This window comes from Temnothorax curvispinosus, unplaced genomic scaffold (genome assembly GCF_003070985.1).
Source record: "Temnothorax curvispinosus isolate PA1 unplaced genomic scaffold, ASM307098v1 QBEX01014078.1, whole genome shotgun sequence".
NCBI lineage: Eukaryota > Metazoa > Arthropoda > Insecta > Hymenoptera > Formicidae > Temnothorax > Temnothorax curvispinosus.
The window spans coordinates 617,510-630,871 of record NW_020223858.1 but is presented as its reverse complement, the minus strand read 5'-3'; the positions used below and the strand labels follow the sequence as shown (position 1 = coordinate 630,871).

The 13,362-nt window shown below is 43.7% G+C and overlaps 1 protein-coding gene across 5 annotated transcripts in view; it reads right to left on the bottom strand.

Annotated features, from left to right (window-relative positions):
- LOC112464271 (neuronal acetylcholine receptor subunit alpha-7) overlaps window positions 1-1,224 on the bottom strand; it is a 218,458-nt gene extending 217,234 nt beyond the window's left edge. For 2 of the 5 annotated variants that reach the window (XM_025031153.1, XM_025031157.1), the window contains exon 1: window positions 413-1,224. The gene's annotated coding sequence lies outside the window, so the exon portion shown is untranslated. Of the gene's footprint in view, window positions 1-341; window positions 389-412 lie in introns of those variants that run through there. The other 3 variants (XM_025031154.1, XM_025031155.1, XM_025031156.1) reach the window with 3 other exon arrangements.
- Between the last annotated feature and the right edge of the window lie 12,138 nt (window positions 1,225-13,362).

Below are 13,362 nucleotides of genomic sequence, written 5' to 3'. Positions count from 1 at the left end.
ATTTTAACGGTGGCCACTTTTTTCATATAATTAGTGCGTGGTCCTTTCCGGTTGCAAGCGCAAAACGATATATAGCCACGGATACGCTCGATATTCGCGCGAGCTTGTAAAAAAATTTTTAATACAAAAAGAGGTTTTGACAGGAGAGTCCACAATGAACCATCACGCGATTCCAGAATTCTACGAGACGTGCAGCAACTATTTCGTCGACACCAAACAGTAAGGCTGGGGCTACACTATGCGCGTTTTCGCGAATCGGATTCGCGAATCGCGAAACCGCACATAGTGTAGCCCCAGCCTAACGAGTAACGCTCGACGAATCCAATGGCTAACTGTAGTACCGCGAACGACGCCGCGGTTATTTTTCGTGATTGGCTTCGAGCCGCTAGCACGCTGCCGCAAGATTTCCGACCTATGCTCTCTCTTTTCCTCTCTCTCTTTCTCTCTTTCTCTCTCGGCGAGCTTCGAGAGGGGCGCAGGTGTGCTATCGCGATTCCTGGCAGCACCACGGACCTGCGTTCGCGGCCTGGCCGGCAATCGTCTTCCTCGTCTCACTACAGTCCACCGCGCGTTCCATCCTCCCGCGGAGCAGCACCACCACCTCCGCCTCTTTCGCTGCCTCCTACTTCACCGGAGCGCAACACGGTGTTGCCCGGTATCTAGGCAACTTCGCGGAGCGTGGCTGCTCCCTCTGCCAGCAGCCCATTCCACGTAGGCAACGAATTCGCCGTTCTCTTTGCCGTTCTTGCTCTCGCGGCTTTTTCTTCTCTCCCCGATTTCTGCTCTCTTTCGCACTCTCTCTCTCTCTCTCCCCTTTTCTCTTGTCGCACTCGTTTCTTTCAGCACGGATCACGCGTTCGCGCGAACGTGCATTCTCGTATATCCGTGTTCACCACTGCCGCTCTTCCTGTCCTATTGCGGCTATCCCTCCTTTTTCTCCGCACTCCCATCCGCCTCGTCCTCGTTGTTCCGCTTGCACTATTCGCTTTACTCCTTTATCCGTAATTGCTCTCGTCCGGCGAAGTCGTACCTCTTGCATGCACGGTTCTACCTCGCATCGTGCGCACCGGGTTTAACACGAGCGGGATGCGAAGCGTTAATCGCGAGTAATCCGTGACGATGAGTACCGGCGAGCACGACGACGAAGATGAGGAGACGCGTAGACTCCTGTTACAGGCCGCACGCACAGGGTGTACACCACGAAGTTCGGCCGAACGTGGCAACTCGCGCTAGACTGAGACAGCGGTTGGCAAAAGGGAAACTATGGAAGACCAGAGAAAAAGGAATGGAGAGAAAAAAGAGGTGACGGAAAATAAGAAAGGTAAAGTGAGGTAAAGAGAGAGAAAGAGAGGGACTGGACACACGGGGGATGGAGAAAACCGCCTCGTCCCTGCGAACGGGTGTCCGAACCGGAAACCGAAACCCCTGAAAAAGGAGACGGTCGGGGTCGTGTACGAGCTGCCGGTCGAGCTCTCGCGACTCGCAGCCACCGCCGCGATATAGACGCGAGGAGCGCGCTCCCCACGATGGCCATAACCCTCCTACGCCACTTCCACCTCTGGAGAAACCACCCTCTCCGACGCCTCTACCTCCCGTGGCCGCCTCCGGTTCCCACCACGATTTCGCGGGAGGCTGCGGACTGGACCAGCACGCAACTAGCGTGACCCCCACCACATCGCGAGAGTACCAGGGTAGTAGACTTGGGGGTGCGATGACGCGGGGAGAGGGTGGCACCGCGGGGGGGAGGGGGAGCGAGAAGGCGGGTGAGAACGGCGGCCCGGGGGCGGAGGAGAGGACCAGAGGACAGCATCCCCGAAGCCCACCCCACAGATCAATATTGTGCCCACCACCGTGTACCGGAGAACTTGCCCCATCTCTCTCGAGTAACCATCGCGCGCCACATGCCTCATCTCTCTTACCCCTAGCCGCCCTCTTGCGAACTCCCGTAGCTCACGACCGTTGCCGTGTATTGCGAGCTCACTCTGTCTCTCCCTCCCCCCTCTCTCTCTCTCTTTTCCTCTCCCGTTCCCTTCTTCACCTATATTCTCGCCTTCGCTCTCAAGGGTAAGCGCGAGGGTGTACGTTGATTCTATCGCGATCGTCGCAAACGATGCTGGAGCATGGTCCAAGTCCGCTAAGGGGGATTAGCCTCAGCGGTCGAGATCCCAGGGACGGCATAGTTTCGATACATCAAGGGTGGCGATACGACAGAAAGATAAGTAGAGCGCGGATAGATGCCGGGGTTGACGGATGAATCGATTGTTTTCGAAGTTGCTGGGGAAACGCATGTTTAAGACGAGGTCAGATGGATGGTTGATGGATGGACAAAATGTTCGTTATTCTGCGTTTCGCACGGTCATTGTAAGTCAATTAAAGGTTTTGTAAGAGAAAGCACTCCCCCTCCCCGCGTGACTTTCTTTTCAATTGTTGAGTATAAAAAGCCGAATGTGCTGTAAAGTTATGTGTCATTTAAAAAGTGCATTTTAGTTGACGAGTATTTATACGATCAATCTTTCTTTTTCAACATTAAACAAAATTTAATAAAAATATTTATATTTTATGTTACAATTATTTTTAAATATTAACAATTATTTGATTATATTTAAATATTGATTGAGAAATAAAATCTACTTTATTATATAGTCTATAACATATACGTATATTATATGTATACTATAATATGCTCTAATAAAATCATAATGTAATATTGTATCTGATAGCGTGTTAATTGAATATTTATGCTTTTAAAATTTGAATAATAAACATACTATTAAAAATAATTGACATGAGATACTGTTATACATATTGTTAATTATTTTTGTCTAATATATTTTGAGTGATATACAGAATTGAATTCAGTAAACTGCGATACAGGTAGTTCCCTTACCAACAGTTGTTTGCTAAGGAGATTGCAGGAAAATCATGCAAGGCGCTTCAGTCAGGCAGACCTTGTGTAATTCGCTGAAAATAAAACGCTATATTTCAATAACTCTTTTCGAAAAATTCTTTATATTATTTGGCAAAAGTTGCTCAATAAGAAATAAATAAATTCGTCGTTATGATCCTATTTAAACGAAACTTCTTTGAAAGACTATTGTTGGTAAGCTCTTTCTTCAGAGAATCTTCAAACTACGCCATCGAGGCATGAAAATACAGTGCATCCGCACTTTTTGCAGTCGATAACGTTATACCGACTTTTGCACTTCAAACCCTTACAAACATTTCTCTCCAAGAGACAATATCTTGGTCGAGAAAAGAGATTTCTTGAAAATTTTCTACATGCGTTTTCTTACAAAAATCATTTCCAATATATGATAACGTAAATAAAAATTCAATATCATATATGGCTAAGATTATTTTAACAATATACTTTCTTTTATATTTTATTTTTGTTTGTATAATATTATTACAATTTAACATTTTTAGAACGTAGGATTCGGTTATAATTCAAATTATTTCAAAACCGATTAATTTGATATAAAATACTTGCAATAAAATCAGAATTACGATGGATATCTAAAGTATATAATCAATAAAATTTATTTATTCATCAAAGTTATTAATTGATTTTACGTAATAATAGCATGGTCTGAATAAATTATGTTAATAATTAATATCAGCATAACTATATCTAATAACACTGATTAAGTTCTCATTATACAATGGAACTGCAATTAACAATTTGTAATCAGTCATAAATAACAAACTTAGGCAAGTACATATAATCTAATCATTAGATATGTAGCATTTTCCTAATCACTATTCCGTAATTATAACTCATAATTAAACAATTTCTATTATTTTATATATATCGTCGATACATAAAGTCGAAATACACCCTCTACATAAATCGTGTAAAGTTTGAAATATTCTATATAAACTGTAATATAAACAGTATAAATGTACTTAATAGGACATTATCGTTATAAGTGCTCACGGTAAAGTCCACGAGCGAATAACGAGTTGAGAGAAAGAGATGAGGAGGGAGAGGGAGAGATTCAAGGATTTAACGTTTTCCTTTATATATATGAGGTCGTTTACTCATTGTTATAACTTCCTTAGAAGCCATTACAAAGACGCGCGCTCCTCCATTCTAAGATAATTCGGCTGACACAAAGCACACAGCTACCCTAAGTTCAGGGAGAGAAGAGAGAGAGCGGGCAATTTGCCATACGCTACATTAAATTTCACAAAAGCGGGAAGCGCTTGCCACGCTAGCGTAAACACTAATCAAAACTATGTTTCTAAAGCGTGTCAGGCATCGCGTTTGTTCCCATACCATTTAGAGAACATCGAATACAATTACCTACCTACTCAGTATGCTAATTATCTTAAGACGCCGGACGAGGTAATATATCGTCATCTTGCCCGCGCCCCCGCGCGCCGTTTCAAGATGGTCAAGGCTGAGATTCGCCTCTCGCTTTCCAACGAAACAACACGCTTATAAATTCGCACGTACCGACGGATTAATCGTCGAAAAAAGTCATTGAGATGCAAATTTTTGCACGCTTCCTTCGCAACCTTATCTTCTCCATTACTCACATTCTCTGAGAACCAGAAATAAATTATTGCAACTACCAATTGTCTAATGATTGAGATACCCATAAATACTGATAGCAGAAAAGAGATTCCAATGAGGCACATCCATTAAAAAATAGTGAAAGCACGTACGAATCTATTCATTCGTCTCGGTGATTATCGCGCGACGACCAGCAAGTGAGTCTCTTGTGGCATTACGTCCGGGGAATGGTCAAGGCTACGGCTGAGACGGACGGGCGAGCGCGAAGAATGAGCGATGTTTTGTAGAAAGCAGGTATACAAGCAGGAAGGGAAAGGTTGCACCTGGCAACCCCAAGATAGAACCCAAACTCACGCCTCGCAGGCGCGTCCCTCTCTCCACACGGTCCGGCCCATCCCACTCTCCACGGTCCATTCCTCACAGCCGGCCGTCCGGACCGTCCCTCTTTGAGAATCAGCCTGCTGGCCATGCGCTCGCCCAAAATAACAGAAATTGTGGAGAAATCAGCGTTCCCCATGGATCGTGGGGACCATTGTGGCGCCTCGAGGAGCAACGATGCTCCTCGTCGAGGTGGAACGTCATTGTGTGTCGGCGAGTTTTCGCTTCTTTCGACGGCTCTCGCATCGCCCAGGGATGGTTTGACTTCTCTGCGTCCTTTTCAGTCTCATTGCACTTTAATGCCGATTGCACGAGGCACCAGGTGTCACGATAGTATCCCCCTGACGTATCCCTCGCTCGTTCACTCGATCGCTCCGCTCGCGCTATCGCCCGTGGACTTTTATTTACGACGCGCGACGAATCCAGTGCGGAACGCTCGGTTAAATGCACGCGGGGACAAAGTTCTCTCGTGTGTGCTCGAGGGGGTGAAGCAAAACCGCTAGCGATCGACCCGGGGTTCTCTCTCTCCCCGAACTTTGGGGTCAAACATTCGACGCTGGGAACGTCTATTTGGGTCACTCGGTTTGCGAACAGATCACTCGAAACTTTTGCGCAATTGACGTATCCAGGACGGAATGTGTGCGATCTGTGCAAATATGTGTTTTCCACGCTATGTTTCAAATGAAACGGAAATGTTAACGCCTTCACCTATCCAGTCCGAACGTCGAATCGCGAGTTTGCGTACGATTTGCAGTCGACACCGTCTGTTATACTGTATATAGAGTGTATAGGAATGAAACTTTAGAATTTCGATTTCTGTTTTAATAGACACAGAAAATGAAATTATTTTTAACCTAATTGTAAATATATTTCAATCTTCTGTAACAAATAATGTCCTAGATCAACCGAATGGTATTTTAAGGATTATTTAACGAATATAGAATCGTGTTTTTTCTAGCGAAAATGTCAAGAGAGTTCATCGTATCGACACTTTCCAATTTAACGAAAATTTTATTTCTTGGTAAGTAAACTTTAATCGGAATTCCTTTTAGAGTAACATACTTCAGAGAGAAATAAAATGTTATTCATTTATAAAATTTGAATCGTAAAAATATGCGACGTAAATATTCAGCTTTGCATTCTTTTTACAGATTTTCTTATAAAAACTTATAAAAAAGCTCTTTTTTACTAAGAAAGAGAGAACAAAATTGATTAATTGAGAGGAAGAGAAAGATAAATGGATTAAATAAAATCTGGTGCAAAATGTTGCAGTATTAGTCATCAAAGTCAAAGTGGGTTACTTTTTCGAGTTAATCAGTGTTACAATCAGCTGACTTCTTACTTACGGGATGATAAATTATTTCGCTCACCTCGCGATATGTATATGGTTGACCGACTTCGATTATTATAGAAACGGAATATGATTAACTTTGCACTTATACATCGAAGACGTTTACGAGCGGTGCGAAAGTGTATGGGGAATGGCGTTAACCGCATTTATTCTTGTCTTACTAACTCCTTTCAGCTGTCGCGTGTCACGGCGATAAAGTTTGCGGGGGCAGAGCGCCTCGCATACATCCAGCTTTCTGCAAAATTATGCACTGTGTCGATGCAGATCGACACGACAGGGTTGTTTTTATTGATTGCCGAGACTTTTCGGTCGCGCAAGAGACGCAATTTCAACATATCGGCCAATTTTACCGAGAAGATTTATATTCGCAATCCAATAATTAGCTCGCGTCAATTACCCCCTCTACGTTTCGTATCGATATTTCAAAGGCGCGTTTTGTACATTTCAATCAAACAGAATTAAAAATGTGTCATACGAGTCGATCATCTCGTAGGATATACGTGCACCTAGGCTATATATTTACTCCGACCGTATAATTATCGTCATTTAATAACTATATCCAATACGTCCGCTTCATGATCGGGGAATATGATGCTCTCTAATTAAGATGCATCCATGCGAATGTGTGCGAACCGACATAAATGCTTCGTTAATCTCGCTGATTGTAAGACTCGAGGCGAAAAGGTTAGACTCCTACAAATTACCTCGAAACTGATGACAAGTGACGAAGAAAAGCATTCGTTAAGAGAGAGCTCGCTTTTTTTTTTACTATTTCTTGCAGTGAGGTACGAGGAGGCATAATAGAGAAAAAGAGAAAGAGCGAAAGAGAACTCAGTGTAAAAGAATCGAGCGTAGTAAGAACGCTAAGTAGAATGAGTAGAGAAACGTGTCTCTGTGCGTGAGGTACTCATTTGGGAGAGAACCTCTCTCGTCTCTCTCCTCGCCTTCCTTTCTCTCAGCTCTTTCCATCCTTCTTTGTCTCTCGCCACGTCTGTATATCCCGGAATACTAATGATGCTGCGAGAAAATCCGCCTGGTAGTAACCCAAAGGTACCTACGGTAACCTGCTGCAAAGTTTTCGCTTCACGTGCCAACTCGCAGGTTTCGTACGTACTTCGAAGGTGCCTCGCTAAACGCCGTAACGTCCGTCGCGTTTCATAAATTAGGAGGAACATTCCTCCTGGGAGGACAAACCCTCCGAAACTCGACGCGGAAATAGAAGACGTACTCCGTAGCACGGCACGGACCGGTTATGGTCGTAGGGGGAATACGATTGTTTCACGATGGCATACGTAAAAGGAGGCGGCGCCGCGGCAAACAAAGTAGCGGGAACATTTCGCGTGGCTTGTAACGTTATGCTAAATTGCACGGATGTCGGACGGCGCGGTCGCAATAGCTGCGGTTATATAATAAGTAAACCCCTCTGCCAAAATTAATTAACTACCGTATGAATTCCAAGGGAGTTCGAACACATTCAAGTTCGTTCTCTGTTTTATGATGATGCGAGATGTAATATTGGGACGGGTGTATATCGTGGGGTCGGCGAATTAGCCACTGAAGATTAGCCTCTGATGAAATTACCGTATTGTTCTTATTGCTGAGCGCAGCTCTCATCCTTTTCCCCTTGAGCGGGCAGAGAATAAAAGTAATATCAAGTGGAGTTAAATGTTCCGCGAAATTATTAATTTCTACGAAAATAAGGGATGCCAAGTTCTTTTGATCATCGAATTGGAAGCGACTGTTCCGTTGGACGTGGGACTAATAAACGAGATTCTGACGGTTAGCCCTAACAAAAAAAAATCAGGCAAATCTCTTTCTTTTTCAATCGAGCGAACCATCTTCTGATCTGACTTCTTCCAAGAACTTTGCTATTAGTCAGCATTTGCCAACAGAAAAAAAATATAATATATATATATATACATATATATATAAAAATTGCATAATCAACTGTGTACTATATATACATATATATATATATAGTACACAGTTGATTATGCAATTTTTTCTTTTGTGATGTACGTCGCACACATAAGCGAGGTAAGAAATTCGTACTCGATAAAAATCAGCTAACGTTAAAATGCATTTAATTCGTAAAATAGCTATCTTTTTACGCATGACGACGTGAGTTATCGCGAGCTCTCTGAAGCTTAAAAAACGTATAGTCATATCTTAAGTAAACTCTCCATTATTTAAGATAAACTACAATTTAACACAGTTGGATTCATTTTAATAATCTCATAAATTTTAATGCCGTAGGGCATTAGTAAAGTTATCCTTTAACTTATAAATTTAATTTCTTGCAGTGCAAATTAACATAATTTTAATAATGTCAAAATATTCCATACAAAGCTTATGTATTCAAATACATATATAACAAAACATAACTAATTTATAAAAACAAATGAAAATTATGGTATTAATTATCAATAATTTCTACTGTTATTTCTCATTTATATCGGTTATAAAGAAAATACCAATAGATAAACATCAGGATTATATCCACTTATAGTGGGGTTGCTCAGTGATAACCCCTGTTAGCGTTCTAGGGTTAATCGTGGACTTAAAGATCCCCCAAAACAAACAAAAGAACCCTAACTTACATGACGAGTATCTTGTTTCGTGCCTTCGTGGAACTTAGATAGCTGATTTGCTCGAATGCATAAATAAGAAATGAGACGCATGACGGCGCATTTGTCTGGAGGAGCGAAAAAATATTCTCGCCTTGCTGGCGTGCGCGTGTACGCGAAAATTTATCGAAAGTCGTTCTGACGGAACTATTCGTTTCCGGAAGTGGTCGGAAACTAGTTCGACATTCAATTTCTCTCCGTGAGACGATTTGTCCATCACCGCCGTCGACTGAGGTGCGACCTCGGGATTCCATATCGTGCCCAACGACTCGTATCCGTCAGGTAAGTTTCGTTCCCAATCCCCCCATCTTTTCCTCCCCTTCGTCCCCCTCCCCTCTTTCTCGCTCTTCCTGTTCATCCTCACATGAAAACTAAGTACGAAGTATAAGCAGGCTTTAAAAGCGGATGCTTGAACTGCGGAAGAGCGGATGAAAAGCTAACTGCTTCTCGCCTAACTATACGAAATCTGATAAAGTTCGCGCGGATATCGCACAAACTTCGCCCTGCATCCGAAGTTTTTCGTTCGTTTTTGTGTGTACGATACCTTCTATTATTTCGACCGAGTGTTTCGATCGGTCGGCCAAACAGAAGTAGATAAGAGTATACCTCCGTTATCTACGTTGCTTATTGTTGAACGACGCTGTGGAATTGACTGAGAACCGTATCTACTACTCGTGGATGAATGACACACAATTGTTTTATTCCTTTTTCTCTACCATACACTGAGAAATTCCTCCGCTATCGCCTCGGAGATTGCTAGGATGGATTAAAAAAAGGACCTCGCGACTGCCCTGATTAAGGCGCTTTTTGCGAAACCTGTACGGCGAACAATAATTTTCGTCCAGCCAATTTCGGAGGGAATCTCCATTGTAATCGGCGGTGGTGCGATGCTGTTCATAAATCATGACCGAACAAACGATTTGTAATCCGTACCCGTGGCGTACCGATGCGACGGACGTTGCAAATCTATTGATCAATGATGCTGCGATAGCGATTCGCGTTTTAATTCCGACAAGAATACGAGATCTGAATTTATGGAAAAGCATCACACTTTTCAAGGACACTTTATTGATAATTATTCTGCAGTGATAATCACTCACATAATTAAAAACAAATTATTGATGTATGGTAAAATTTTGTCGCAAAATGTTATTTCAGTTTTCGCGACTGAACGTTGTTCTGTTCACCGAATACGCTCGTTATTGAATATCTCTGCGAATATCTGATACACACGCTCGTTTATAATATTTATAAGGCGTCATCGTATTTCTAATAGAAGCGCATGATATTTTCATGCTCGACACTCGGATTTACCACGATGCAATGCGTCCTGTATACGCGCGCGCTCTTTCGGCGATGGAGAATCGATTGGACACCGTCGTCTCGTCTCTTGCAAGTCACAATAAATAGCGAATAGCGAGTCGAAATTCGAAGTTAGGACGGCGGAAAATATGCGACGGGAAAACTAAGAATCGGCAGAAAATTTTAATTAAAATCCCGAATCTGGGTTAAAAGGAATTTAATTAAAAACAAGAAAAAGTAGAAATCAAACGTTATAAACGGCCTCGCGAATCGCAATTTACTCGCAGTTATTTATTTATATTTAATTCTCTCGGTAACGCGACTCGCAATGGTATTAAATCCGCGCGCGTCCGATGCGCGCGACAAGTACGAATGGGAAATATAAACGCGTCTAGTTAATGAGCTATCGATTCGAACTAGAGAGACGCCGTTTTGCGATTTTATATGCACGGCAATGCGTCAGCGATCAATCACAATTACGAGATCGCTTGCCGATGCGTGTGCCGCGAAATATCATCGCGCGAGAGTTCATCGAGCGAGATATTACGAGCGTCAGTGGAACCTTCGCAAGAATGTAACCAGCCGGTATGACAAATCGTCTACATGCCATGCGCAAATCCAATTTTACGAAGCACGATCCCGGTGGATGGAAGTGCATCGGCAACGCCGAGGGACGCCACGCAATACTCGGTCTCAGGCATGACGGCGGCTGAATTCCGCCGGGAGTGCAAGCTTTTGGCGACTTAGCCAGGCAACCCTGGTCGCCCTTGGATGGCGGAAAGGGGGATGTTGGGATGTATACCGGAGCAGTCGAGAGGGTGGCGTGAGATACCCTCTCGAGGACGGAGATCGCGTTGCGAGCTAGCGATGGGAACGAGACGAGACGAATACAGAGACTCGATCACCGAGGACGCGACGAACGATGCTCGGGACATTGTTCGATCTCCGCGCGCGTGTTTTATGAACCTGTAAACTCGGGAATTTTGGCAATCTCGAAAATCACGCGGCGGATATTGACAGTGCGAGAAGTCGTCCGGAAGAAGTCTTTTGATTCTATCATTCTTCCTGACGGCGTCGAAAATTCCGGTAACTTTTGAAAAGTTGGGAAATGTCCAACGTGTGTGTCAAGCAGGACTTTGAAGATCTTCGATCGCCCAAGTTTGTTGACATTGGCAGAATTCGGCAAGTGCCCGCTATTGAAAACTTTGTAGTTAACGGCGCGGATGAAAAATCGCGAACGCACCGTCTGGAATTTCGAATCTGCGCTTGGCAGTCGTCGATGGTATTCTACGCCATCGCTGCTGGTGATACAATCTCACCTTCGTCCTTCGAGGGTTTCGTGAAAAAGTATCGTATGAAGAACGGAAGTAACGTTGAGCATCGACGAGGATAGCATGCACTGTGCAAAATGTGCAAAATGTGCGTTTCTACGAATAACCGTAGTTTTTTACGGTTCCATTCGACTTTGCACATAACTGCCTTGACTGCTGTGACTTATGTATTGCTCGACAATAATTCTTCTCCCGGGGCGACCGTTCGCCCACGTTGTGCGAAGGTTAATGGCTAACTGCTCTTACGCAATTTATGTTAATAATTAAGTCTTTAAGAACAAAGTAAGTAAAATATAAATCAAGCTTGGTAACAATCGTTGTCTTTGTAACATGAGAAGATATAGTGAAGAGGCATAACGTCGTCCCAATTGTGTTTGAATCCGGAAATGCGGCAGGAGTTTAACAATGCCGAATAAGATAAAGAAAATGGCTACACGATGGCTACACAAATGGTTCATAGCGAAAACGATAAACATGTCGCAAAGAAAAAAAACCAAGAAAAAAAAATAGCAACGTTCCGTAAAAAAGGAAAAAAAATAGCAACGTGTCCGCTTTCGCTCGCAAATCTCCCAATTGTAAAGGCATAGACGACGAGCTTTGTCGCATCGTTTTGCGCCCGCTTTCGTATGCGACGAGGCAAGATTGTATACAGTTAGGTAATAACTACGAATGCATGCCTTATCCCGGCGGTGAGTACTTAATGTAAATGATTTTGCCAAGTTTCGCGGGACAAAGGGCGCGCGGGCGTATAGTTTCCAAACTCGCACGCCGGCAACAGCCGCGCGGAAGTTTCTCTGAATTTTAATGAAAAATGGAACGGGTATCGCACGCCCGCGCCGGCCGTATTTGCGTTACGGATGCTGGTGGCGACGGTAGTGTTGGAGGTCGCGATAGTGATGGCGGTGTGTGGCGATGTGATGCTGGTGTGGTAGGGAGGCGCGGAACAAACATGGCTCTAGTTCGGTAAATTGTTTGAGATTATCGCGCATTACTATCAATTAGCATCTGCGCATCGTGTACACGTTATTCGCGTAATACCGCGGAAAAAGGACGGATGATGCCTCTCTCCCGCGGAATGCAGGGCCGTCGTTTGTATCGAGGTTGCAACGCACGCCGCACGTGCCGACGTATTCTCCCGAGATTTTATTTCCTACATTCGCGGTTACGGGATTCGGATCTCGGTACCGTACGACGGGTCTTTCGCGACTGCTGGCAGGATAGAATAAAATCTCGCGGAATATTCGACGCATGTGGTATTTGCGAATTTTCGAGAATATATTTCACGAGAACTTATTTTTGACTGCAAAACAATTAGCGCTATTGCATTGCGTTCCACATATAGTTCTTAAATTCTGTAAAATTGTTTCGCCTTTGTATATGTGTGCTTATAATAATCTATTATACTGTGATAGTGATTTTATATTAAGAATGTCTATCATACACTCGTTTTAATCTTATACGACCGCGAAACATGTTATAGGACGTTACAAAACATTGTCAAATAATGTACTTACTACGAGAGAATGATTGCTCGTTACACGCGTGCGTAACAACTGCGCAACGCGTGCAATCATAACAAGGCTGTCGCTCAGAAATCGGCCAGCGCGCGTACATAAATCCAGTTTGCGTAAAAGGAACGTAAATCGTTTTAAAGCGTGCAATTTAACAGTCGGTTTATACGAGCGAGGTATGTTTCAAAGGCAGACGTACGGCCACCCCGTTTGTCCTCGGTTAAATCGCGTTCGCAATCAGTCGCCGCAATCGTCGCGATCGACGACGAATTATGGTCGTGCCGGCCCTGCGACATGAACCCCGGAGGGTGGCGGCAATTACACCCTGCAGGGCCGCACTCGC